The 25898-nt window shown below is 40.5% G+C and overlaps 1 protein-coding gene and 1 pseudogene across 1 annotated transcript in view; both read left to right on the top strand.

Annotated features, from left to right (window-relative positions):
- Positions 1-25898, top strand: part of LOC126076906 (sodium/hydrogen exchanger 9B2-like) — a 298466-nt gene that overhangs the window by 157160 nt on the left and 115408 nt on the right. The window lies entirely within an intron of this gene.
- LOC126076911 (3-hydroxybutyrate dehydrogenase type 2-like) lies at positions 1419-24830 on the top strand (annotated as a pseudogene).

A 25898-nucleotide genomic window follows, 5' to 3' on the forward strand; every position in this document is an offset into this window, starting at 1 on the left:
GGCTAAGCTAGCAGCCTATCTTTCATCAGGCAGGTGGTTGAGCACAGTGGTTGTGTAGGTTATTTGTGTACATACTCTAAGGGCATTCAGTCAACACCCATCCAACTCACTTTCCCCTGCCTTCCCCTTCATAAACTGGAAAGCAAAAACTCAAAAATTCCTAGCCTCCTTGGCTGCAAGAGGTGGTCAAGTAACACAGATTTGGTCAAAGGAATTTCAGAGGAGGGCTTCCTGCTTGAGTAGAAAGGCAAGACTTCTCTAAAGGGTTTTGCTTCTCCCCTTCTTTTACCTGGAATGTAGATATGATGTCTGGAGATGTAGCAGCCATTTTGTGCCTTGGTATGAGGTCAGAGGGCACACATTAAGGGCAGATCAGGGCAATAGAAGGAACCTGATTCTTTGAAGACAGCCTCACTTGATCATCATTTGACCTGTCACAACCTGAGGCCTCATCACCAGTCATTCTTTTCACCTGCAATCTACAGTCCAAGCAGGCACTGGCCAAATATCTAAATTGCCCGTGTCACAGTTCCTCAGTCCTCCCTTTAAACATTACTGATTGTAGCTGTTGAAATGCGTGCTCTAACTTTAAAAGAGGGTTAGCAGCATTGTGGGGTGAAGCGTTTATGTAACAAAAGAGTCAGGAGGGCTGAGTTTCCTTCTGGCTCTACCTTTAACTGGTTCTATGAGTTTGACCCATTGGAGCAGTTTTTCATCTGTAAAATGGTGGTACTGAGCACGATTTGATTTTCTTCAGTGACTCTCTGAGGCCAGCCCTGAAACCTTTTAAAAGCACAAGGGAAAGCCATGCGCTACTGATAGTGCAAACCTCACTAAAAGCTTCCAGGAAAGACAGAAGCAGTCTGGAGTGTTAAGGACACAAACAACGTAATAACAATGTGTGCGGGATGGTGGGGAGGAGGGTGGTGGTGGCAGTAAGGGAAAGAATTTCACCCCTGCAGCCTCAGCATTAGAGGCTGTGGTTACTAAGTAGTGAAGGGACCGAAAGGCAGGTTAAAATCCAATGTCTGCGTGTCACCAGTTATCTCCTCAGTGGGTTGTGCTAAATGTTTTTGAAATGTAGAGATCGGTATGTAGAAGACGCATTCTTGGAGAGTTCAGATGGTGGGACTGTTTGTGCAAAGGTGCAGTGAAGTTCGTCAAGAACCACCTTGAACCATTCTTTCTAAATGTTAGTGCCAGGAATGTGTGCTTGTGTTAGCCATTAAATGCTCATGCCTTTAGGTGGAATGGCTAACACAAGCACCTGTTCCACCTAAAGGCATGTGCAGCAAGAACAGCTGCACAACGTGAAGAATGCAATCAATGCCACTGAATTGTACACAGAGAAATTGTTGAGTTGGTGCATGTTTTGTTGTGTATATTTTCACCACACTTTTTTTTTTTTTTTAATGCATATGCCTTTGGATTAAACTACAGGTTGCATTCTGGGTCGACTTGATGGCAAAGTCATCGTCCTGACAGCTGCTGCTCAGGGCATCAGCCAGGCAGCTGCCTTGGTAAGTTAATATCTCTCGTTGTTTGCTTACTGCCTTTTGAGGTATTGAATTATGTGGAATGATTCCACTGCTATTTAACCCCCTCTACTTTTTCTTTTACTCTTTCTGTTGACTTTGTGCTGCTGTTGTCTTAAGTTATAAAAAAAAAAAAAGTCACTGAGCCCAGGCTGATGAAGGGACAAATGCCTCACATGTTGTGTATGCGATGTCACTGATGACCTTTGATTCTGAGAAACTGATTTCTCTGCCTCGGTTTCTCCACACCATAATAAACCAACCTCAAGGGGCCCACAAGGAGATACTGTTGCTATGTGTCATCAGTTGATTCCAACTCATAGTGACCCCATGTGACAGCGTAGAACTGTCTCATAGGGATTTCTTGGCTGTAATCTTTGTGGAAGCAGATTGCTAGGTCTTTTCTCCCGCAGAGCTGCTGGTTGGATTCGAACCGCCAACTTTTTTGTTTCTCAGCCAAGCGCTTAACCTTTGCACCACTAGGATCCTTAAAAGAATATATAGCATTCTTCAGTGACGTCCATTCAGACATAGGACTACAGAGTTATAAGACGCTCACTGTACGATTGTCTTCTAATTTACATCTTCTCCCACGTTACACCCACAAACGCATAGCTGAGCTAATTAACCACCTTCAGTATAGTGGTAGGATGTGGCTTGACGTTTGTGAAAGCACTAGAGTACTCTTCGGAGAAAAAGGGTGAAATAACCCATTTTTCTCTCATTAGAGTTCAGTCACCTGCTCAGAAATGGAAGATAGGCTAACAAATCTCAGAACTGCAGTTATTTGAGTGGTGTTAATAACAGAATCCTAGTTTTAAAAGCCCTGTCATATTTGATGTTACTTAAGTGGACGTTTTGGGTTAAATGGACAAAGTCAGATGGCAAGCACAATGTATGTCACATTGTTCTAATTAATGATAAAAGTAAAAAAATAACAACAATGGGGGTATTGGGTGAGACTAGATAGTGTGAGATCCCACCTATGTTTTAGTGGAAACAAGATAAAAGGGAAGCAGCTTAACCAAGTAAACAAAGGATTTATTTGTGCATTGTATCCTCCAGGCTTTTGCAAGAGAAGGTGCCAAAGTCATAGCCGCAGATATCAATGAGTCCAAACTTCAGGAACTGGAAAAGTACCCAGGTAAGCAATTCAGCTTGAACTTGGGATTCAGAATCTGCAAGGTGTTATAAAATAGTACTCACGTGTTGAGAGAAAATTCATTAGCCATTCGCCTCCACTGGCCTTCTTTTTATGGTCTGATTCTCTGATATCAAATCTACATTCTGTGAACCTACAGACTAAAATCACAAACGTATACTTAAAGTTTTATTTACCCTACATGTTGAGGGATTCAGTACTTAGTCACAAAATTCTATTTTATATAGAATATTTAACAATTGTTATTCATTTTACATGAATATTTAACAATTGTTACATTAACTTTTTTTTTTTAATAATATTTTATTGTGTTTTTAGTGAAGGTTTGCATAACAGTTTAGGTTCCCATTCAGCAGGTCTTCACAAGTTGTTGAGTGACATTGGTTACAGTCTTCACAATGTGTGAACATTCTCATTATTTCATCTAGTTGTTCTGTTTCCATTAATCTAATCTCCTTGCCCCCTTACATTCTCATCTTTATTTTAAAGTAACTGTTAACCATTTGGTCTCATATAGGTGATTTTTTAAAGGCACACAGTAGTTACAGGTGGTAGTCATTATTTTTTGAGCCAACTTGTTATTTAGCTACAAGGTGACCTCAGGGGTTATGTTCCATTCAAGGTTTGAAGAGTAGCTCAGGGCAATAGTTTTGGGAGTCCTCCAGTCTCAATCAGTCCAGTAAGCCTGTTTTTTGTTTTTGTTTTTTAGGGACTTAAGGTTTTGTTCCACATTTCTCTCCCATTCTGTCAGGGTTCATCTACCATGGCCCTGATTAGAAAGGTTGGTAGTGGTAACCAGATACCACCTAGCTCTTCTGGTCTCAGGGTGGAAGAAGTATGTATATTAACTTTTTTTTTAATCATGCTTTAGGTGAAAGTTTACAAATCAGGTCAGTCTCTCATACAAAAAGTTATATACACTTTGCTGTGTACTCCTAGCTGCTCTCTTCTTAATGAGACAGCACATTCCTTCTCTCCACCCTGTATTCCCCGTGTCCATTGAGCCAGCTCTTGTCCCCCACTTCCTTCTCATCTCACCACCAGACAGGAGTTGCCCACATAACCTCAAGTGTCTACTTAAGCCAAGAAGCTAACTCCTCACCAGTATCGTTATCTATCTTATAGTCTAGTCCAATCCCTGTCTGTAGACTTGGCTTCAGGAGTGGTTCCAATCTTGGCCTAACAAAGGGCCCAGAGACCATGACCATCAGGGTCCCTCTGGTCTCAGTCAGACCATTAAGCCTGGGTCTTTTTATGAGAATTTGTGATCCCACTGTTCTGCTCCATCAGGGATTCTCTGTTGTGTTCCCCGTCAGGACAGTGATCGGTGGTAGCTGGGCACTATCTAGTTCTTCTGGTCTCAGGCTGATGGAGTGTCTGGTTTATGTGGCCCTTTCTGTCTCTTGGGCTCATCTTTACCGTATGTCTTTGGTGTTCTTCATTCTGCTTTACTACACGTGGGTTGAGACCAATTAATGCAGCTTAGATGGCTGCTTGCTAGCGTTTAAGACCCCAGATACCTCTCACCAAAGTAGGATGCAGAACTTTTTTTTTAATACGTTTTGTTATACCAATTGACCTGGATGTCCCCAGAAACCGTGGTCCCCAGACCCCTGTCCCTGCTGCTCTGGCCTTGGAAGTGTTTGCTTGTATTCAGGAAACTGCTTTACTTTTGGTTTAGTCCAGTTGTACTGACTATCCATGTGTTGTATGTTGCCCTTCCCTTCATCTAAAAACAGTTTTGTCTACTATCTAGTTAGTGGATATCCCTCTCCCACCTTCCACACTCTCATAACCATAAACTTTATCTGGAGTTCTTATAACAATGGTCTCGTACAATTTTTGTGCTTTTGTAATTGACTAATTTCACTCAACACAATGCCTTCCACATTCTTCCATGTTATGGAACATTTCACAGATTCATCGTTGTTCTTAACCATTGCATAGTATTCCATTGTGTGAATATGCCATGATTTATTTATCCATTCATCTGTAGATGGGCCCCTTCGTTGCTTCCATCTTTTTGCTATTGTAAACAGTGCTGCAGTGAACATGGGTATGCATATGTCTGTTCATGTGAAGGCTCTTATTTCTTTAGAGTATATTTCAAGGAGTAGAATTGCTGGGTGGTATGGTAGCTCTATTTCTAGCTTTTTAAGGAAATGCCAAATTGATTTCTAAAGTGGTTGTACCATTTAACATTCCCACTAGCAGTGTATAAGTGTTCCAGTCTCTCTACAACCTCTTCAATATTTATTATTTTATGTTTTTTGGATTAATGCCAGCCTTGTTGGGGTGAGATGGAATCATGTTGTAGTTTTGATTTGTATTTCTTTAATAGCTCATGATAATGAGCATTTCCTCATGTACCTGTTAGCAGCCCAAACGTCTTCTTTGGTAAAGTGCCTGTTCATATCCTTTGACCGTTTTTTAATTGTGTTATTTGTCTTTTTGTTGTTGAGTTTTTGCAGTATCATGTCAATTTTAGAGATCAGATTCTGGTTGGAAATGTCATAGCTAGAAACTTTTTTCCCAGTCTGTAGGTAATCGTTTTACTCTTTTGGTGAAGTCTTTGGATGAGCATAGGTGTTTGTCTTTTAGGGGCTCCCAGTTATCTAATTTCTTCTCTGGTGTTTGTACATTGCCAATAATGTTTTGTATACTGTTTATGCCATGTATTAGGGCTCCTAACGTTGTCTCTATTTTTTCTTCCATGATCTTTATTGTTTTAAATTTTATATTTAGGTCTTTGATCCATTTTGAGTTAGTTTTTATGCATGGTGTGAGGTATGGATCTTGTTTCATTTTTTTGCAGATGGATATCCAGTTATGCCAGCACCATTTGTTAAAGAGACTATCTTTTAACAGACTTTGGGCCTTTGTCAAATATGAGCTGCTCGTATGTGAATGGATTCATGTCTGGATTCTCAGTTTTCTTCCATTGGTCTATGTATCTGTTGTTGTACCCATACCAGGCTGTTTTGACTACTGTGGCGGTATAATGGGTTCTAAAATCAGGTAGTGTGAGACCTCCCACTTTGTTCTTCTTTTTCAGTAATGCTTTACTTCTCTGGGGCCTCTTTCCCTTCCATATGAAGTTGGTGATTTGTTTCTCCATCTTATTAAAAGTTGTCACTGGTATTTGGATCGGGATTGCATTGTATCTTTAGATCGCTTTTGGCAGAATAGACATTTTTATAATGCTGACTCTTCCTATCCATGAACAAGGTATGTTTTTCCACTTGTGTAGGTCTCTCTTGCTTTCTTGCAGTAGTGTCTTATAGTTTTTTTTGTATAGGTCTTTTACATCTCTGGTTAGATTTATTCCTAAGTATTTTATCTTCTTAGAGGCTATTGTAAATGGTATTGATTTGGTGATTTCCTCTTCGATGTTCTCTTTGTTGGTGTAGAAGAATCCAACTGATTTATGTATGTTTATCTTGTATCCTGATACTCTGCTAAACTCTTCTGTTAGTTTCAGAAGTTTTCTTCAGGTTTTTCTGTGTATAAGATCATGTCATCTGCAGTAGAGATACCTTTACTTCCTCTTTGCCAATTTGGATGCGCTTTATTTCTTTATCTAGCCTAATTGCTCTCACTAGGACCTCCAGCACAATGTTGAATAAGAGTGTTGATAAAGGGCATCCTTGTCTGGTTCCCGTTCTCAAGGGGAATGCTGTCAGACTCTCTCCGTTTAGGATGATGTTGGCTGTTGGCTTTATATAAATGCCCTTTATTATGCTGAGGAATTTTCCTTCTATTCCTGTTTTGCTAAGAGTTTTTGTCATGAATGGGTGTTCGACTTTGTCAAATGGCTTTTCTGCATTAATTGATAAGATCATGTGTTTCTTGTCTTTTGTTTTATTTATGTGATAGATTATATTGATGGTTTTTCTAATACTGAGCCGTCCCTGCATACCTGGTATGAATTCCACTTGGTTGTGGTGAATTATTTTTTTGATATGTTGTTGAATTCTATTGGCTAGAATTTTGTTGAGGATTTTTGTGTTTAAGTTCCTGAGGGTACAAGTCTAATTTTCTTTTTTTGTGTTATCTTTACCTGATTTTGGTATCAGGGTTATGCTGGCTTCATAGAATGAGTTTGGGAGTATTCCATCCTTTTCTATGCTCTGAAATACCTTTAGTAGTAGTGGTGTTAACTCTTCTCTGAAAGTTTGGTAGCATTCTCCAGTGAAGCCATCAGGGCCAGGGCTATTTTGTTGTTGTTGGGAGTTTTTAAATTACCTCTTCAATCTCTTCTTTTGTTATGGGTTTATTTAGTTGCCCTACCTCAGTTTGTGTTAGTTTAGGTAGCTAGTATGTTTCTAGAAATTCGTCCATTTCCTCTAGATTTTCAAATTTGTTAGATTACAATTTTTCGTAGTATTCTGTTATGATTCTTTTAATTTCAGTTTGGTCTCTTGTGATATCACCCACTCCTTTCTTATTCGAGTTATTTGGTTTGTCTCCTGTTTTTCTTTTGTTAATCTTTTCAAAGAACCAGCTTTTGGCCTTGTTAACTCTTTCAATTGTTTTTTCTGCTCTCTATTTCATTTAATTCTGCTCTAATTTTTATTATTTGCTTTCTTCTGCTCTCTGTTTCTTTTGTTGCTCTCTATTTGTTCGAGTTGTGAGATTAATGATTTGACTTTGGCCCTTTCTTCTTTTTGGATATATGCATTTATTGCTGTAAATTGACCTCTGAGCACTGCATTAACTGTGTTCCAAAAGTTTTGGTAGGAAGTGTTTTCATTCTCATTGGATTCTATGAATTTCTTTATTCTGTTCTTAATTTCTTCTATAATGCAATCATTTTTATACAAAGTGTTCCATTTCCATATGTTTGATTTCTTTTCCCTGATTTTTCTATTATTGACTTCTAGTTTTATGGCTTTAAGTTCAGAGAAGATGCTTTGTCATATTTCTATGTTTTGGATTCTGTTAAGGCTTGCTTTATTGCCTAACATGTGGTCTATATGTTAGAGAATGTTCCCTATGCCTTGCAAAAGAAACTATACTTGGCTGCTGTTGGGTGGAGTGTTCTGTATATGTCTATGAGGTCAAATTGGTTGGTTGTGGCATTTAGCTCTTCCATGTCTTTATTGAGCTTCTTTCCGAATGTTGTATCCTTCACTGAAAATGGTGTGTTGAAGACTCCTAGTATTATTTTGAAGCTGTCTATCTTGCTTTTCAATGCTGTTAGAGTTTGTTTTATGTATCTTGAAGCCCTGTCATTGGGTGCATAAATATTTAATATGGTAATAATCTCCTGGTATATTGTCCCTTTAATCATTATGTAGTGTCCTTCCTTATCCTTTGTGGTAGACTTAACTTTGAAGTCTGTTTTGTCAGAAATTAGTATTGCCACTCCTGCTCTTTTTTGATTGTTGTTTGCGTGATGTACTTTTTCCATTGTTTGAGTTTTAGTTTGTTTGTTTAAGTCTAAGGTGTGTCTCTTGTAGGCAGCATATAAAGAGATCCTTTTTTTTTAATCCATTCTGCCACTCTCGTCTCGTCCATTTACATTCAGTGTGATTATAGATAGGTATGAGTTTAGTGCTGTCATTTTGATGTCTTTTTTTGTGTGTTGTTGACAGTTTCTTTTTCCACTTAATTTTTGGTGCTGAATAGCTTTTCATTGTAAATTGTGTGTTCCTCTTTTTCCTTGTTGTTGATTTTGTTTTTGCTGAGTCTTTCTGTTTTTCTTGTATTTTATTTTGATGTATAGGATTGTTGGTCTCTTTTGTGGTTACCTTAATATTTACACCTATTTTTCTAAGTTTAAACCTAACTTTTATTTCTTCATATTGCCTTGACTTCCTCTCCATATGAAAGATCTATGACTACTTTATTTAGTCTCTCTTTATTGATTTAATGTTGTCATCTTTTACATAATGACATTGCCAACTCCCTGTTTTGAGCATTTTTTTATTGTGATTTATTTTTGTGATTTCCCTATCTAGGTTGATACCTGGTTGCTCTGTCCTGTGTTCTAGTGTTGCATTAATTTCTGATATTATTAATGTTCTAACCAGAGAATTCCCTTTAGTAATTTTTGTAGTTTTGGTTTGGTTTTTGCAAATTCCCTAAACTTCTGTTTATCTGGAAATGTCCTAATTTCACCTTCATTTTTGAGAGACAGTTTTTCTGGATATATGATTCTTGACCGGCAAGTTTTTTCCTTCAATGCTTTCTATATGTCATCCCATTGCCTTCTTGTCTGCCAAGGTTCTGCTGAGTAATCCGAGCTTATTCTCATTGATTCTCTTTTGTATGTGACTTTTCATTTATTCCTGGCTGCTCTTAAAATTTTCTCTTTATCTTTGATTTTGGCAAGTTTGATTATAAAATGTCTTGGTGACTTTCTTTTGAGGTCTACATTGTATGGGGTTTGATGAGCATCTTGGATAGATATCTTCTCATCTTTCACAATGTCAGGGAAGTTTTCTGCCAACAAATCTTCAACAATTCTCTCTGTATTTTTTGTTATCCCTCCCTGTTGTAGTACTCCAATCACTCGTAGCTATTTCTCTTGATAGAGTCGCACGGGATTCTTAGGGCTTCTTCATTTTTTTTTAATTCTTTTATCTGATTTTTCTTCATATATATTGTTGCCAAGTGTTTTATCTTCAAACTTGCTAATTCTGACTTCCAATTCCTGAATTCTGCTCTGCTGACTTTCTACTGAGTTGTGTAATTCTGAAATTTTATTGTTAATCTTCTGAATTTCTGATTGCTGTCTCTCTGTGGGTTCTTGCAGCCTATTAAATTTTTCATTATGTTTTTGAATAATCTTCTTAATTTCCTCAGCTGCTTTATCTGTGTGTTCCTTGTCTTGTTCTGTGTTTTACCTGATCTCTTGAGGAGTTCTGTATATTAATCTTTTGTATTCTACACCTGGTAATCCCAGGAATACATCTTCATCTGGAAGATTCCTTGATTCTTTGTTTTGGGAGTTTGCTGAAGCAATCGTGGTCTACTTCTTTAGGAGATTTGATATTGACTCTTGTCTCCAATCCATCTATAAGTTATTGTATTAATTTATTTTATGTTTGCTCACTGTGTCCCAGCTTCTTGCTTTGTTTCATTTTGATGTACCCGAATAGGCTACTAGAGTGAGCTAACTTGATTATAGAAGCCTTTGAAACACTAATGTCCTGTCACCAGGTGGCTAGAGCTGTTACCGGGTATATGAGCTTAGGAGTCCATTCATTATTCTTGTATGAATTCAGCTTAGGTGTCCAGGTAGTCAGTAACCTAGTGTGTAGTATAGGCTCTCACCTATGATCTTAGAGGAGCAGTGGTGATTGGTGTATGCACAAGTTTCTGGTTGCAGCAGGGGGTCACACTCTGAGGAAGGCAGGGGGCTGACAACCTTCCCCCAAGTGGCTATGAGGAAGGTGTGTCCCTGTTCTCTAGAGCACTCTCATGGTTGGGCTCTGCAACTGTACCATAGGCACCCAATGCTTTTAACTGTAAGGACTGGGAACCACCACTTATCCTTGGACCCCTGTCACAGGTGGCAATGTGGCATGGGTGGAGCCACCAGTCCTCAGGGCCCTGCTGTTGGTTGGTGAGGACCCTGTTTAATAGGTAGAGCAGTATCAAACATCAAAAACCCACCTCTCCACCACAGAGCTGAAACGGTTACAGTCAGACCTGAAACACATTTGCCCTTGCAATGTAAAAGCCAGATCCTATCTGCTGTAATGGGGCCACCCGAATCCATGCAGGGGTGAAAGACAAAGCCTGTGGACAGGTTGTGCCTGGACAGGAGCTGCTTCTGCTTTGAGTTTCCAGATTAGGGGTGTCAGCAGAGTATTTTCCCCCTTTTGTTAATTTGTTTCTTCTCCAAGGCTGGGAGAATGGCTTGGGGAGCGCAGCAGGACCTATTTCAGGCCCAGGGAAATCAATTGTCATTGAAGCCAGCTGGGGCAGAGGGAGGAGCAATCAGATAGATGGGAGAAAGTTCTTTCAAAAGGAGGAGTTATTAGATCAGTTTGGTAAATTAGACAAAATCACTTATCTTGTGCCAAGAACACTGTTTTATCGCAGATTCCGGAGGTGTGCCTCGATTCTGTGCCCTGTCTCAGCCCTGCCATGGTCGCGCCAGGGGATTGGGGCTGTGCCACCTTGCTTGCCTTCTTTCACTGAAGCAGCCATGTCCTGAACACCACCGCCAGCCCTACCACAGTCGCGCCAGGGGATCAGGGGTGTGCCACTTTTGCTGAAGCAGCTGCATCCCCAAACACTATTGCCAAACCTGCCATGGTCACACCAAGTAATCGTGGCTGAGGTGCTCCCACTGACTCAGCAACTCCTCACTGTTTCTGTACTGTCTCTCACTCCCCCTGTCACTCAGTGCAATTTCTTAACTTTGCCTTTGATGTTCACAGTTCCAGCTTGTCATGTACATATACGTATAATCGATTCACTTCTTTTTTGGGGTCTTTGTTGTAAGAGGGACAACTGGAAGCATCTGACTACTCTGCCATCTTGGCCCCCTTTGTGTACATTAACTTTTGATGATAACTTTTCTCTTCTGTCTTCTCTCCTCCCCCTCTAGGGCAGTGGTGTCCAACAGAAACGTGATGCAAACTACTTGTGTAATTTTAAGTTTTCCTAAATAGCCATATTTTTAAAAATAAAAATAAAAAGACACATGTGAAATTAATTCTAATAATGTGTTTTACTTAACCCAGCATATCTAAAAATTATCATCTCAACATGTAATCAATATAAAAATGATTAATGAAATATTCTACATTCTTTTTTCATACCAAGTCTTTGAAATTTATGTGTATTTTACACATAGAGCACATCTCAACTGAGACTAACAACACTTCAGGGGCTAACTGGCCACATGTGGCTAGTGGCTACCGTTATTGCAACTAACCCAGCCCTAAAGATCAGATCTCATGATCAGAAACCCTAAGAGATTATCCAGATTATTTAGGTGTGTTCAGATTTGCTTTATTTAACATGGCTCCAGACTTAGGTAGGAACTCTGGGATAGAACACAGTTTTGTTGGGTTTTTGCTCAGTTTATTCAATACATGTTTACTGGTTGTCTACTATGTATCCGACTTTATGTTAAAGAGACAATAGGAACAAAAAATAAATAAACCAAACAAAACCACAACTGTGTTTAAGTATTTGAAGAAGAAATACAAGTTGCTGTGGTGCCGTAGTGATTAAGAATTTGGCTGCTAACCAAAATGTCAGTAGGTTGAATCCACCAGGCGTTCCTTGGAAACCCTATGGGGCAGTTGTACTGTGTCCTATAGGGTCACTATGAGTCAGAATCGACTTGACAGCAACAGGTTTTTTGGTTGTGGCAGGAGGTCGAGAATCATCAGATTTGAAGTTTAAAAAAATCACAGCTGTAGCTGTAAGTGGTGGATTGGAGGGGCCAGACCATGAGACCAATTAATCTGGAATAGTAGCAGCACAGTGTGTAAGAGCTTGGCTGCTAACCAAAAGGTTGGCAGTTCTACTCCACCAGTCACTCCTTGGAAACCCTATGGGGCAGTTCTCTGTCCTATAAGGTCACTATGAGTCAGAATCAGTTCAACAGCAATGGGTTTGGCTTAGTTAGTTAGCAGTAGTCTGGTCTGAAATAAGACAGTGGACATGAAAGAAAAGGGAATGAGTTCAAGAAGACAGTCCTGTATATCAGCAGGACTTGAAGAAAGGATTCCACCCATGAGAACGTCAGCAGTGGGAGAGTGACAGCTTGCACATAAACCAAAATCAAACTCAATTCAGAACTCGTAGTGACCACATAGGACAGAATAGAACTTCCCCATAGGGTTTCCAAGGCTGTAACCTTTACAAAAACAGACTGCAGACTGCCAGAGCTTTCTCCCAAGGGGTGGCTAGTGTGTTTGAACTGCTGACCTTTTGGTAAGCAGCCAAGCATCTAAACAGAGGTCCTTGCCTTACACATCCAAAAAACCCAAACCCATTACCACCAAGTTGATTCCAATTCATAGCCACCCTATAGAACAGAGTAGAACTGCCCCATAGGATTTCCAAGGAGTGGCTGGTAGATTTGAGCTGGCTACCTTTTGGTTAGCAGCCAAATGCTTAATCACTGCATCACCAGGGCCCCTTGCCTTACACATTCAAAACCCTTTGCTGTCGAGTCAATTCCAACTCATAGTGGCCCTATAGGACAGGGTAGAACTACTGCTCCATAGGGTTTCCATGGACCACCTGGTGGATTCGAACTACTGGCGTTTTGGTTAGCAGCTGTAGTTCTTAACCACTACACCACCAGGGTTTCCTCCCTTACACATAGTGGGTCCTAAATGAATCTCAGTGAAAAAAATGAGTGCATGAGATCTGGCAGGTGAGAGAGTGGGCAGTGTCTGGAAGGGCTTCCAAAGGCTTCTGGTTTGGATTTTCTGTGGCTGTGAACAACCTGGAACTTATCCTTAGGAAAATAGTTAACGGAAAGTCTTAAACTGACAATGGAGATGGATGAAACCCTAGTTAACCCTTCAAAAAACAGTCCATAGTGGCCTGTCCACAGAGCCGTAGTGCATCACCCTTACAACACAGCCTTGCACACATCAACATCAAAGGGCTTCACTGAGAGTTGCCTGGAAAGAAATCAGAACAGAGAACTCATGTGAAAGTGAGCTGCCCCAGCAAAGCAGGTTATATGATCAAACACAAATTAGTTCGTTGAATTAGACTATGTTGAATTATAATTCCAACAAGTCAAAGTAAAGCTATTCTACTGAAATAGTACAAAGAAAAAGGAGGCTTTTGGAAACTCACTTTCGGTCTTCCATTTCTTTGTTTATTAATCTTTTTTCATAGGTCCAAAGAGGAAATAAACCAAATATTTTTTAATATAAAAATAACAATTGCTGCTTTCATTACAGAATGTTGGGTTTTCTTCAGTAACTCATACAGGATGTATCTCTCCGACCCTACGCCAGATCCCTCACGTCCACCTTCAAGTGTTTCATCTCTTCTTCTGGTCCCCTCATTTCTTCTCTTTGCAATTTAGTCCAGAAATAAGTGATGGTACCCCTGGCCAACAGAGTCATTTCTAATAATTTCTGAAAATGAAAATGGCATAAAGGTAAAGCTCACGGATAGAAACAACCTCTTGTCCTGTCCCACCACCAACTCCTTCACTCCCTTACCTCTCTGCTGCCCCTCACACAGGTGTAATTCAGCATGTCTGTACCTGTGCCTCAGCCTTGGGAGGACAAATGGGCTAAAAGGAGTTCACTTTCAGTTATTACTGCTGGGTTACAGGGAAACATAATATTGATCATCCATTCTTCACTGCGAAGTCATTACTCAAAAAGACCCTGATTATTCACTTCAGAGAAGGGAGAGAGAATAAAAAAGAGAGAAAGAGGTACTCAAGGTCAGGTTGCGGGGGGAACTTTAAGATTTTTATTCTTTTCGCTTTCATTCTTAAAGATTCTTAAAATGGCTGCATTTAAAAAATGAAAAAAAAAAATACAGTTACCATCAAGTCAATTCCAACTCATGGTAACCCCAAGTGTTTCAGAGTAGCACTGTACTCCATAGGGTTTTCAACTGGAAGCACACCATTGGGCCTTTCTTCTAGGTGCCTCAGGGTAGATTCAAACCTCCAACATTCAGGTTAGTAGCTGAGCACTTAAATGTTTGTACCAACCAGAGACTCCGAGATAGGTGCATATCACCCTAGTGAGGATCAACACTCCTGTGAAGACGAACTGGATAGATATTGCAATCTTCACACTTCCAAATAGCTAAAATCTTCAATGCTGAACATTCTGGGCCTGGGTAAATCATGTCTTTTGTTCTATTTTTCAGGTATTCAGACTCGTGTTCTTGATGTCACAAAGAAGAAACAAATTGATGAATTTGCCAATGAAGTTGAAAGACTTGATGTTCTCTTTAATGTTGCCGGGTAATTCATAACATTTTAATTTCACTTTCTTATAGAGAGTTTTTTTTATGACTTTTCTTAAAAGCGTTTTGAGATTGTGGCAAAGTTATTCATTGTGAACCATAAAAAATTCCTTGGAAATCTGGCTAGATTTCTGACAGCATTTCATTACACATAAGATTCAGCAAGTAAGATGGCCACAGAAATTGGCACAGACTTAGAGCCTAAAAGCCTGTTCAAGACGACTAGTAGTAATACAAAACTTTTGATCTTTTTAAGGCAGGTGACATGATCACTGCAATCAGACTTTTGCTAATGGAAACCTATTGTTGTTGTGTGCTGTCTATTGAATTCTGACTCATAGTGACCCTATAGGACAGAGTAGAACTGCCCCATTGGGTTTCCTACGCTTTGAGTGAACTCAGACCACCAACCTTTCAGTTAGCAGTTGAGGGCGTTAATCGTCACCAGCCAGGGACTCCTCATATGAGTAATGAGCAGATTATTTTTAAAACAGATCATCACAAAGTATTGCTTTAATTTAATTTCCACACATTGTAACACATGGTAAACTATGGAGGGACTGAGATTTTTCTTTCCTTAACATGGTTAGGAAGAAGCACAAAAAAATGTATCAGAAGGCTCTAGGTTTTTTTTTTTAATCAGTGCAGCAGTAGAGATGTAACACTACGGAAGCACAGTGGCACATGAGAATGTCAATAATTAGTTCTTTGTAGGCCTCAGTTCTGCTCGTCACTACTGTCACCCTGAGAGGGACAGTAAACACGAGCAGTCGGCCTGTGTCTGCCTGTAATTGCTCTGGTTACATCTCTGATCATTCATGCAGGATTCAGCAAGTTCAATTCAGTCATCCCGTTTGTTCTGTGTAAAAAAGTGTGATATGGAAACTCCTTTTGCTGGGATTTACTGCCTCAGTAAAAACACTGAGCTGGGGAGGGGTAAGGGGCCCGTAAGCATTGCTGTGCCTGAAATTGGGGCCATCTGCCTTTCCTTAAACAGAGTACTTAAAGCACGGCTGGAAACAATGTTTCATTAATTATATAACTTTGGCCCAGAGGCCATCAATAAGGATTCAATTGTTTGGAAACCTTTTTTGAGAAAGTGTGACCTGAAAAAAGAGCAAAGTTAATTTTAAGGGTTTCATTTAGTTCTGATTTGTTCACGCAAGCTGTTAGAAGTACATATACAGTAGCAACATTACTGTGCTACCCTGAGATGCTGAGACACTTGTTTTCCTCACTATTTTGAGTTCCCTGAGAATGTCAAATCTGTGCCTTCTGGGGGCACTGCTGCACTTGAAGTGGCAGTTGCACAGGGCAGGTGCCCCATTCTCATTGATTTGTTGTTTGTTTTCAGCGGCATTGATGTTTCTACCACCCTTGGTATAGAATTTGGTTGCCCCAAATTCTTGCCTCCCTCTTTTAGAAGAAAGATGTTGATCTCTAATAACATTTTTTTTAGCTTAAGTTGTTGAGATACCTACAAACCTAATATACTAAGTAGTAAAAAAAAAAAAATTTACTACGCTTGAATTGTTAAAAGTCGTGGTAAAAGAAAGGAACAGTTGTCAAAGTTAATAAATGACAAGAAAAATTATGACAGGTAATAGAAATTTATTAAGTGATCATTTTTTTCCCACTCATGAATCCCTTCCAGTTTTGTCCAATATGGAACCATCTTGGACTGTGAGGAGAAAGACTGGGACTTCACGATGAATCTTAACATCCGCAGCATGTACCTGATGATCAAGGCATTCCTTCCTAAAGTAAGATGACCTTCAACCCTAAGAGAAGCACCCCCTTAGGTCTCCATACTGAGCACCCAGAAAGGGCCCCCACATATGCTGTAGAGTGGTAATAGCTGACATGTTGACTCACATGGATTGAACACTTATGTCATGGCATTTTATATAAATTAACTCATTTATGTTTAAGCACTCAGCTGGACAGTTCAAACCCACTCAGCTGCTCCATATGAGAAAAGACCTGATAATCTGCGCCCGTAAAGATTATAGCCTAGAAAGCCCTATGAGGCAGTTCTACTCTGTCCTCTAGGGTCACTACGCATTGGAATCACCTGATGACACGTAACAACAACGACAACATTCATCCATTTGTGGAATATTTATGGAGCATTTTCTATGTGCCAGGCTCTGTTCTAGGCACAGATGACATCAGTGAACTAAACAAAATCCCTTCTATAAGGGAGATTACATTACTGAGGTGTGAGATAGCATAAGAAGTAATCAAATAAATATATAATATGTGGTGTAGTTATGAGTACTATGAAGAAAAATAAGCTAGGATATCAGGGAGGTTTAGGAGGGCCTTGCTGCTAAGGTGACATATTCACAGAGATCTGAATGAAGTGAGGAACTAACCATATGAGTATTTGGGGAGAGACTTCCAGGCATAGGGACTAGCATAATTCTATAAAATTGTTGCTATTTTATCCCCTCCACTTTATAGGGGGTGAAACTGAAAGGTTAGGTATCTCCCAAGGTGACATAACTAGCAGGTGGTTACAGCCAGGATTTGAACCGCAGAAGTTCAGCACTTTCTTGAATGTCCATATCTAGGCACACACCAAGATGAGGGTACTCCATTGCTGCTGTCTATCCTGAATATTCTCCTCTCGCTCCTGTGTTTAGCTGAGCCACAGAGGTACTGCAAAGGTGAAGGGCAGTGTATGCTAGAGGGCATTCCTCCTGAGCCTGTTGTTTTTGTTGTTGTGTTAGCTGCTTTCAAGTTGGCTCTCAGCTCATGGCAACCCCATGTACAACAGAATGAAATGCTGCCCAGTCCTGCTCCATCTCCAGGACTGGTAGCAGGTTAGACCAGATGATCCATAGGGTTTTCACTGACTGATTTCATAAGTAGATGGCCAGGCCTTTCTTCCTACTTGATCTTATTTTGGAAGCCCCACTGAAACCTGTTCAGCATCAGAGCAACACGCAAGCCTCCACTGACAAACAGGTGATGGGTGTGCATGAGGTTGTGTTGTCCGGGAATCGAACCTGGGTCTCCCAGATGGAAGGTGAGGATTCAACCACAGTACCCCTTGAATTTTCTAGTCTTCACACAACTCATCAATGCTTTTAATTTTATTTTACAGGCAAACATTAAGCACCTTTGAGTATAAATCAGTGCTCTGGGAAAAGGAGCTCTGGTAGCGTGGGGGTTAAAGCACTCAACTTCTAACCAAAAGGTCGGCAGTTGAATCCACTGGCCACTTTGTAGGAGGAGGAGGATGTGGCAGTCTGCTTCTGTAAAGATTTACAGCCTTGGAAACCCTACGGGGCAGTTCTACTCCATCCTCTAGGGTGGCTATGAGTCAAGCTCAACTCGACAGCAGTGGTTTGGATTTCTTTTTGGTTTTAGGTGCTTTGGGAGACATAAATATGAGAAACACACAGCCCTGACTTCAAATGAGTTTATGAGTCTGTGGGGGCAGGTGGCCTGGGCTACCACAGTGAAAGGGGCTGACTGAGTACAGAACCAGCTCCGCTGAAGTTATAAACTAGAGCCCTAGTGAAATGCGGAAGAGCCGTTTTCCCCTTCTGTCTGGGCTGGATTAGAAGACTGAGGGGCAAACTCAGGGCAGGAGGACAGCTGTGTTAATGGTATAACCAGACTTACACTTTTCTATGAACTTTCAACCCAATGTTTGTAAAGACTCAGGTGAACATTAGAGGAAAACTAGAGAAATTGGCTTAGTTAGCTATGAGGATTTTTTTCTTTTTAAATCTATTAATTTGGCTTAGTTAGCTATGGGGATTTTTTGTTTTTTTCTTTTTTAATCTATTAGTTTAGTGCCTAGAAAGGATCTTTATGTGGGCCCACTAAGTGTCAAGCAAGCAAGTTTTTAAAACTATAAGTTGCTTGTTTGCCTGTTTAAGTTCCTGAGAATCTATATTTTCTGGAACTTGGATGTGTTCTTGGAAGGCAGATCCTTAGCTTGTGCTATGTGGGGGGAGCAGAGGCTGTGGGGAAAGGGGAAGGCTGTGGTCACGGTGGTGGTATGACTACTGCATGTGTGTGAGACTCATTTGCCAAACCAGCCGACTTGACTTTAGCAGTGCTTTTCAGCGATCAGTTAAGGAGGCAGGTGTAGGGTACAGAGGAGCTGATGTGTAGACTTATAAGTAAGGGTTAACTTTTAAAATGTCAAACACTAATTTAAAAAGTAGTGAGTTTGCCTATGATTTTAAAGCACCTGAACAATAATCCATACAAGCCTGTAGCACTCATGTGTAAAAAATCGCAAGAGATGTTAATGGCTGGGATGGGGAATCAGAAGGAATCAGTGCCACTTGTTTGATGTGACTCTGACCAGCCTGACTCCAGATCTCAGGCTCTGGCCCCAATTTGCCTTGTGCCCTAGGAGATGCCACTTCCTCTCTCTTAGTGTCTGTTCGTCACCTAAAAATGAGGGCGATATATTATACAATCCTTTTAAGCCCTGTTTGTCTAGGAGCCTCTGAATCATTAACCATGATGCAAATATGCCAGGTTAGAACTTTCCAGGGGAAGCCAGGATTTGGAACCTGGGCAGATCCCAAAGGTCAGGTGGTCAAAATATAGAAACACTTGTAGGAAATTTTTCTTTCTGAGCAGACACATGGAAAACAACTCCAAGACTGGAAGACCAGTCAAAAGGCATAGAACAGGTTGGAAATACTGGAAGAAGAAGACGACGCAGTATCTAAGGCCCCCTAGAAGCGAAGATCCATTAGGGCAAGGATTTGGGATTGTCTTTTTTTTTTTTTTTTTCCTGTATCCTCAGGACTTCGAAGAGTCCCTAGCTCATAGAAGTGCTTAGCAAAAATTTGTTGAATAAATAAGCAAGTCTAGAATTAGTCGATATTCAACCATTTCAAGAGGTGGCATATGATCAGGAACCAATGGTACTGAAGGAAGAAGTCCAAGCTGCTCTGAAGGCATTGATGAAAAATAAGGCTCCAGGAATTGATGGAATATCAATTGAGATGTTTCAACAAACAGATGTAGTGCTGGAGGTGCTCACTCGTCTATGCCAAGAAATACGGAAGACAGCTTCCTGGCCAACTGACTGTAAGAGATCCATATTTATGCCTATTCCCAAGAAAGGTGATCCAACCGGATGTGGAAATCATAGAATAATATCATTAATATCACACGCAAGCAAAATTTTACTGACGATCATTGAAAAATGGCTGCAACAGTGTATCGACAGGGAACTGCCAGAAATTGAGGCCAGTTTCAGAAGAGGACGTGGAACCAGGGATCTCATTGCTGATGTCAGATGGATCCTGGCTGAAAGCAGAAAATACCAGAAGGATCTTTACCTGTGTTTTATCGACTATGCAAAGGCATTCGACTGTGTGGATCATAACAAACTATGGATAACACTGTGAAGAACGGGAATTCCAGAACACTTAATTGTGCTCGTGAGGAACCTTTACATAGATCAAGAGGCAGTTGTTCGGACAGAACAAGGGGATACTGATTGGTTTAAAGTCAGAAAACGTGTGCATCAGGGTTGTATTCTTTCACCATACCTATTTAATCTGTATGCTGAACAAATAATCCGAGAAGCTGGACTATACGAAGAAGAACAGGGCATCAGGATTGGAGGAAGACTCATTAACAACCTGTGTTATGCAGATGACACAACCTTGCTTGCTGAAAGGGAAGAGGACTTGAAGCACTTACTAATGAAGATCAAAGACCACAGTCTTCAGCATGGATTACACCTCAACATAAAGAAAACAAAAATCCTCACAACTGGACCAATGAGCAACATCATGATCAACGGAGAAAAGATTGACGTTGTCAAGGATTTCATTTTACTTGGATCCACAATTAACAGCCATGGAAGCAGCAGTCAAGAAATCAAAAGACACATTGCATTGGGCAAATCTGCTCCAAAGGACCTGTTCAAAGTGTTGAAGAGCAAAGATGTCACCCTGAAGACTAAGGTAAGCCTGACCCAAGCCATGGTATTTTCAATCACATCCTATGCATGTGAAAGCTGGACAATGAATAAAGAAGACCGAAGAAGAATTGACGCCTTTGAATTGTGTTGGCAAAGAATATTGAATATACCATGGACTGCCAAGAGAACGAACAAATCTGTTTTGGAAGAAGTACGGCCAGAATGCTCCTTAGAGGCAAAGATGGCGAGACTGCGTCTTACACACTTTGGACATGTTGTCAGGAGGGATCAGTCCCTGGAGAAGGACATCATGCTTGGCAGAGTACAGGGTCAGCGGAAAAGAGGAAGACCCTCAACGAGGTGGATTGACACAGTGGCTGCAACAATGAGCTCAAGCATAACAACGATTGTAAGGATGGCGCAGGACCGGGCAGTGTTTCATTCTGTTGTGCATAGTGTCACTGTGAGTCGGAACCAACTCGACGGCACCTAACAACAACAACAACAACAGAGTGTCAATCCAGATAGAGGCCAGACATGGGATCACTGGAGATCCAAGTCAATGGGGATAGAAGAGCTGCATCAGAGAAGAATAACTAGGTACAGTAGAGGGATTCTACAGAGCTCTTTCGAGACCTCACTTAGGGTTAGGGTAAGCCCTGAGTTTCTAGAGGATCAGTCTCATACAGCACTTACCATACTTGCTACTTGCCAAAGAGGTCTTTTGCATGGGGAGCCACTAAGAGCATTACACCATGACATCAGGTACTGAGCTGATGTTGGAAAGGCAGCATGGATGGGAGCAAGCACTGTGGGCTCTGCAATCGGCAGATGGACCTGAGTTGAATGGAGAGTACAGTTGTTAAGAGACACCACTGGCATCTCCTAGGTGACTATATTCTAAGGCCTTGTCTGAGGAATTGTTGCATTTTAAAAGACTGAAGATAAACCTTTAGATACTGAATTGGCTTTGATGTATTCTGTATGTATTAAAAATGTGTTATGCCATTTGTTAGATAGAATGAGAAAGCATAATTTTAAGGCTTAGTTTTAAACACCATTATATTTTCCTCATCAATTTTATGAGGGTCCCATTTTATTATGATTGCCTTTATTACCAGCAGTCCCCAGGTTACGAACATCCAACATACAGGCAACTCATACTTAAGAACGAACTGCCATAAAGCCTATTACATTAAAAATTTGAGTTAAATAAAGTGGTTTCTAATGATGAACTTACCACTTTGTGATGCTCATGAAAACATCCAGCAGTTTAAAAGTGTTTCTTAAGTGTTTTTATGCATAGAAAGGTAAAACATACACTAAGGCAAGCATTTGACTAACCGATGCTAGATAAGAACTGTATGTACCTATTCCGACTTCACCTACAAATTCGAATTAAAGACAGACTTAGGAACAGATCTCATTCATAACCCAGGGACTGCCTGTATGTAGAAAAACACAGTTAAGTATTATTTTCTCCCTGCTGTCTTCCTTGACTTGGTTGGCCACCTCAGCCCCCTCTGTGTATCCTTTTAGTCCATCTAACCCAATGCCTTAGGGTTATTTTAGACTCTTTGCTCTTCTGTACAAATAGTGTGTGCACATGCCTTTGTGTAAAATATATTGTCTTCTAAACAGACATACCTGTTATAATTAATAAAGTAAAAGCTCATTTAAAACCATCCTTGAACCATAGTAGCTTTTCCATTATGTATTCGTTTGGGATAGGACCCACTATCTGCATTTCAAACTACAATCTCAGGAGGTTCTGATTCATCAGACAGTCATACTGTGTACCCTGTCTAGGTGCTGGGGCTCCAACAGTGAATAAAACAGCCAAAGACCCTGCTCTTAAAAAGTTCACATCCTCATGGCAGAATTCTGAAGGAGGCGTTCTTAGCGACACTGTCTAAATGGGTTAGGCACACTCCATCTCACGTAACCATTTACCAAGTCCTGCTCGACCTACGTCAACTCCATCTCCACCTCTGTTACACACAGACATTTCTGCTGTCTCTGTCCTAGTTGACACCTTTATCACTGCTTCTCTAAATCACTGCGTCAGGACTGGTCTCCTTCTCAGCATAGCCAGAGTGACCTTCATAATCCCCAAATCTAAACATGCCACTCTTCTGCTATAAAGCCTTCAATATCACTGCATTGCCTTCAGGATAAAACCAGAGTCTTAAATTTAGCCCTCGTTGACCTGGTGTTGCAATGGTTATGCGCTTGGCCGCTAACCAAAAGGTTGGTGGTTTGAACCTACTCAGTGGCTCCACAGGAGAAAGACCAAGCAATGTGCGTCATAAATATGACAGCCTAGAAAACACTGTGAGGCAGTTCTACTCTGTCACACAGGATTGCTATGAGTGAAATCAACCTGACAGCACTGAACAACAACAGCAAATTTTTTGACCTGCAGAATGAAAAAAAAAAATTTTTTTTTTAAATATTTGTTTGGGCAGATGCTTGCTGAGAAATCTGGCAACATTATCAATATGTCCTCTGTGGCTTCCAGCATCAAAGGTAGGTCTGTCTTCCTTGATGGAACATAGAGCTGATATTCAAAATGCCTTTACGCACCATGGGTTTTGGGAACAGGCATAGCAGAGATCATAAAACCCACACATAATTTCAAAACTTCTTTTTAAAAAAATGTGTTAAGCTCCTTAATTATCAGACCTGTTGCCTTAGATGTGTATCATTCATATACATATATTATTCAAAAATTAAATAAAAAATTGTTTTCTTTTCCTTCCCATCTATTCCTTCTAATGTTATGGAAATGAAAATTGAACTGGGAGAAGGAAGCATTTATCCATTTAATTAATCAAAAAAGATATATTGAGCACCCAGTATGTGCCCCTGCCCCCCTAAAAATTTTACAGTCCAAAAGGCGAGAGACAGATAAACAAGCATCTTCTACAGTATGAGAGTATTTCAACAGAAGTTTTTATCACATGCTGTCAAAAATACGACAGATATAACCCTGCCTGTGGGCTTGGGGAATGCTTCACAAAGACAACTGAACTGGGCCCTAAATGAGAAGTCAAGTTGAAGGGCTAGGAAGATGGTACAAAATGGAGATAATGTCATAGTTGGGTACAGATGGGTCTGTGTCTGGTTTACAATGAGATAGCTACCACTGAGATAACATTCCTCCTCTTTGCAAGGATACACGCATTAAGTGTGCATATCAGAGGCATGAAAACAAGAGCCTTGGTGGCTTGCTGCTTTGTTTTTTATTTTGTTTTTGTTTACCCTTGTTTTCTTTTGAAATCTGCCTAAAGGTTATACCAACTGATGATGAAAAACTAAGACTACTGCTTTAAAAAAACAGCAGCACCTCAACTGACACAACAGTTGAGTCCTTGGCTGCTAACCCAAAGGTTGGCAATTCGAACATACCCAGAGGCTCCGTGGGAGAAAGTCCTGGCAGTCTGCTCCCATAAACATTACAGCCAAGAAAACCCTACGGGGCAGTTTTACTCTGTCACATGGGGTCGCTATGAATTGAAAAGTGACTCAACAAAACCTGACAACAACAATAAGCACGTCAACACATGAGTCTCAACTGAGTTGTGCCAATGTTGATATCATTTTCCCGGATTCAGAAACTGGCCCTTAAAAAGGGAGTGGAGAAAACATGAAAGTGGCCCCTGTAGAAACTGAACTTGTGTTCCCTTTCTAAAGACCTTGTTGTTCTATCCTCCAATTGCTGAGCCTTGTCCTCACCCCCAGGAGTTGTGAACAGATGTGTGTACAGCACATCCAAGGCTGCTATGATTGGCCTTACAAAGTCCCTGGCTGCAGACTTCATCCAGCAGGGTATCAGATGCAACTGTGTGTGTTCAGGTGAGTTATGCATTGAAGGGCTGTGAACCTTCTAACACCCAAGTCGCCACTGTGAAAGATAGCTACATAAGCTTGTTTGGCACCTGTTGTATTGTATTCTGTCTTCCTGAAGAGTTCAAAAGAAAGAATCTGGCCTTACTAAGGTAACAGTCCAGTTCTAAGCTGGGAAAGAGATCGTAAATCGTTGAGAATGAGCCACAACTGCAAAGGTTTAAATGGTACGCATGTGAATAGGGCAATTCAGAATTATAACTACTCTCTCCAGGGCTTGGTGTTTTAGAAGGAGACCAGGCATCATCAGGGGAAAGATGGAGAGTAGACAGTGTCACAGCACAGCAGGAAGAGAGTAAGAAAGTAAGGGAAGCCTCCCAGAACACTTGAGTAAACTACAACCATGTAAATCACCTAGAGTTGCCATAAAGAAGACTTTAGCCTTTCTTTATGCTATAAAGCAGGGGTCAGCAAACAATGGCCTGCAGCAGTCCAAATCTGGCCTACTGCCTATTTTTAAAGTGTTATTGGAACACATCCACACCCATTGTTTATGTACTGGCTATGGTATGGATGTTTTTATGCTACAACAGTAGAATTGAGTAGTTGCAACAGAGGCTGAATGGCCTGGAAAGCCAAAAATATTTACCCTCTAGCTCTTCACTGAAAAAAGTGCCAACCTCTGGTATGAAGGAAAGGCGAAAGGCAAAACTTACTATGAGTAGAAAGGACATTCGACGTGTCCAAAGCAAAGCATTCAGTAACTTATTTTTTTAGGAATAACTTCTCATTTTCTAAATAACTGTGGGTGTGTCTACTAAATAGATACACCCTTTTGTCTGGTCACGACTACATAAAATGAATACAGGGAACCTAAGAAGAATTTTTAAGTTCCTTTCTGAAAGAAAAAAAAAATAATAACATATCTGGGATCACCCCCACATGTCTGTCAGTTTGTTGTACTTTGGGGCTTGCATGTTGCTAGAAACTATGCCGCTGATATTCAAATACCAGTGGGGTCACCCATGGCAGACAGGTTTCAGCTGAGCTCTCAGACTAAGACAGAATAGGAAGAAGGACCCGGCAGTCTACTTCTGAAAAGATTTAGCCAGTGAAAACCTTAGGAATGGCACCAAAACATTGTTTGATATAGTGACGGAAGATGAGCCCCTCACGTTGGAAGACATGCAAAAGACGCTTGGAGAAGAGCTCCCTCCTCAAAGTAGAGTCGATCTTAACGATGTGGATGGAGTCAAGCTTTCTGTACTTCCATCTGCTGATGTGGTACATCAAAATGAGAAGAAACGGCTGCAAACATCCATTAAATGGAATGTACGAAGTATGAATCTAGGAAAGCTGAAAGTCATCAAAAATGAAATGGAATGCATGAACATTGATATCCTAGGCATTAGTGAACTGAAATGGACTGATATTGGCCATTTTGAATCAGATAATCATGTGATCTACTGTGCGGGGAATGACAACTTAAAAAGCAATGGCATTGCATTCA

This window comes from Elephas maximus, chromosome 5 (assembly GCF_024166365.1).
Source record: "Elephas maximus indicus isolate mEleMax1 chromosome 5, mEleMax1 primary haplotype, whole genome shotgun sequence".
In the NCBI taxonomy this organism is placed as follows: domain Eukaryota; kingdom Metazoa; phylum Chordata; class Mammalia; order Proboscidea; family Elephantidae; genus Elephas; species Elephas maximus.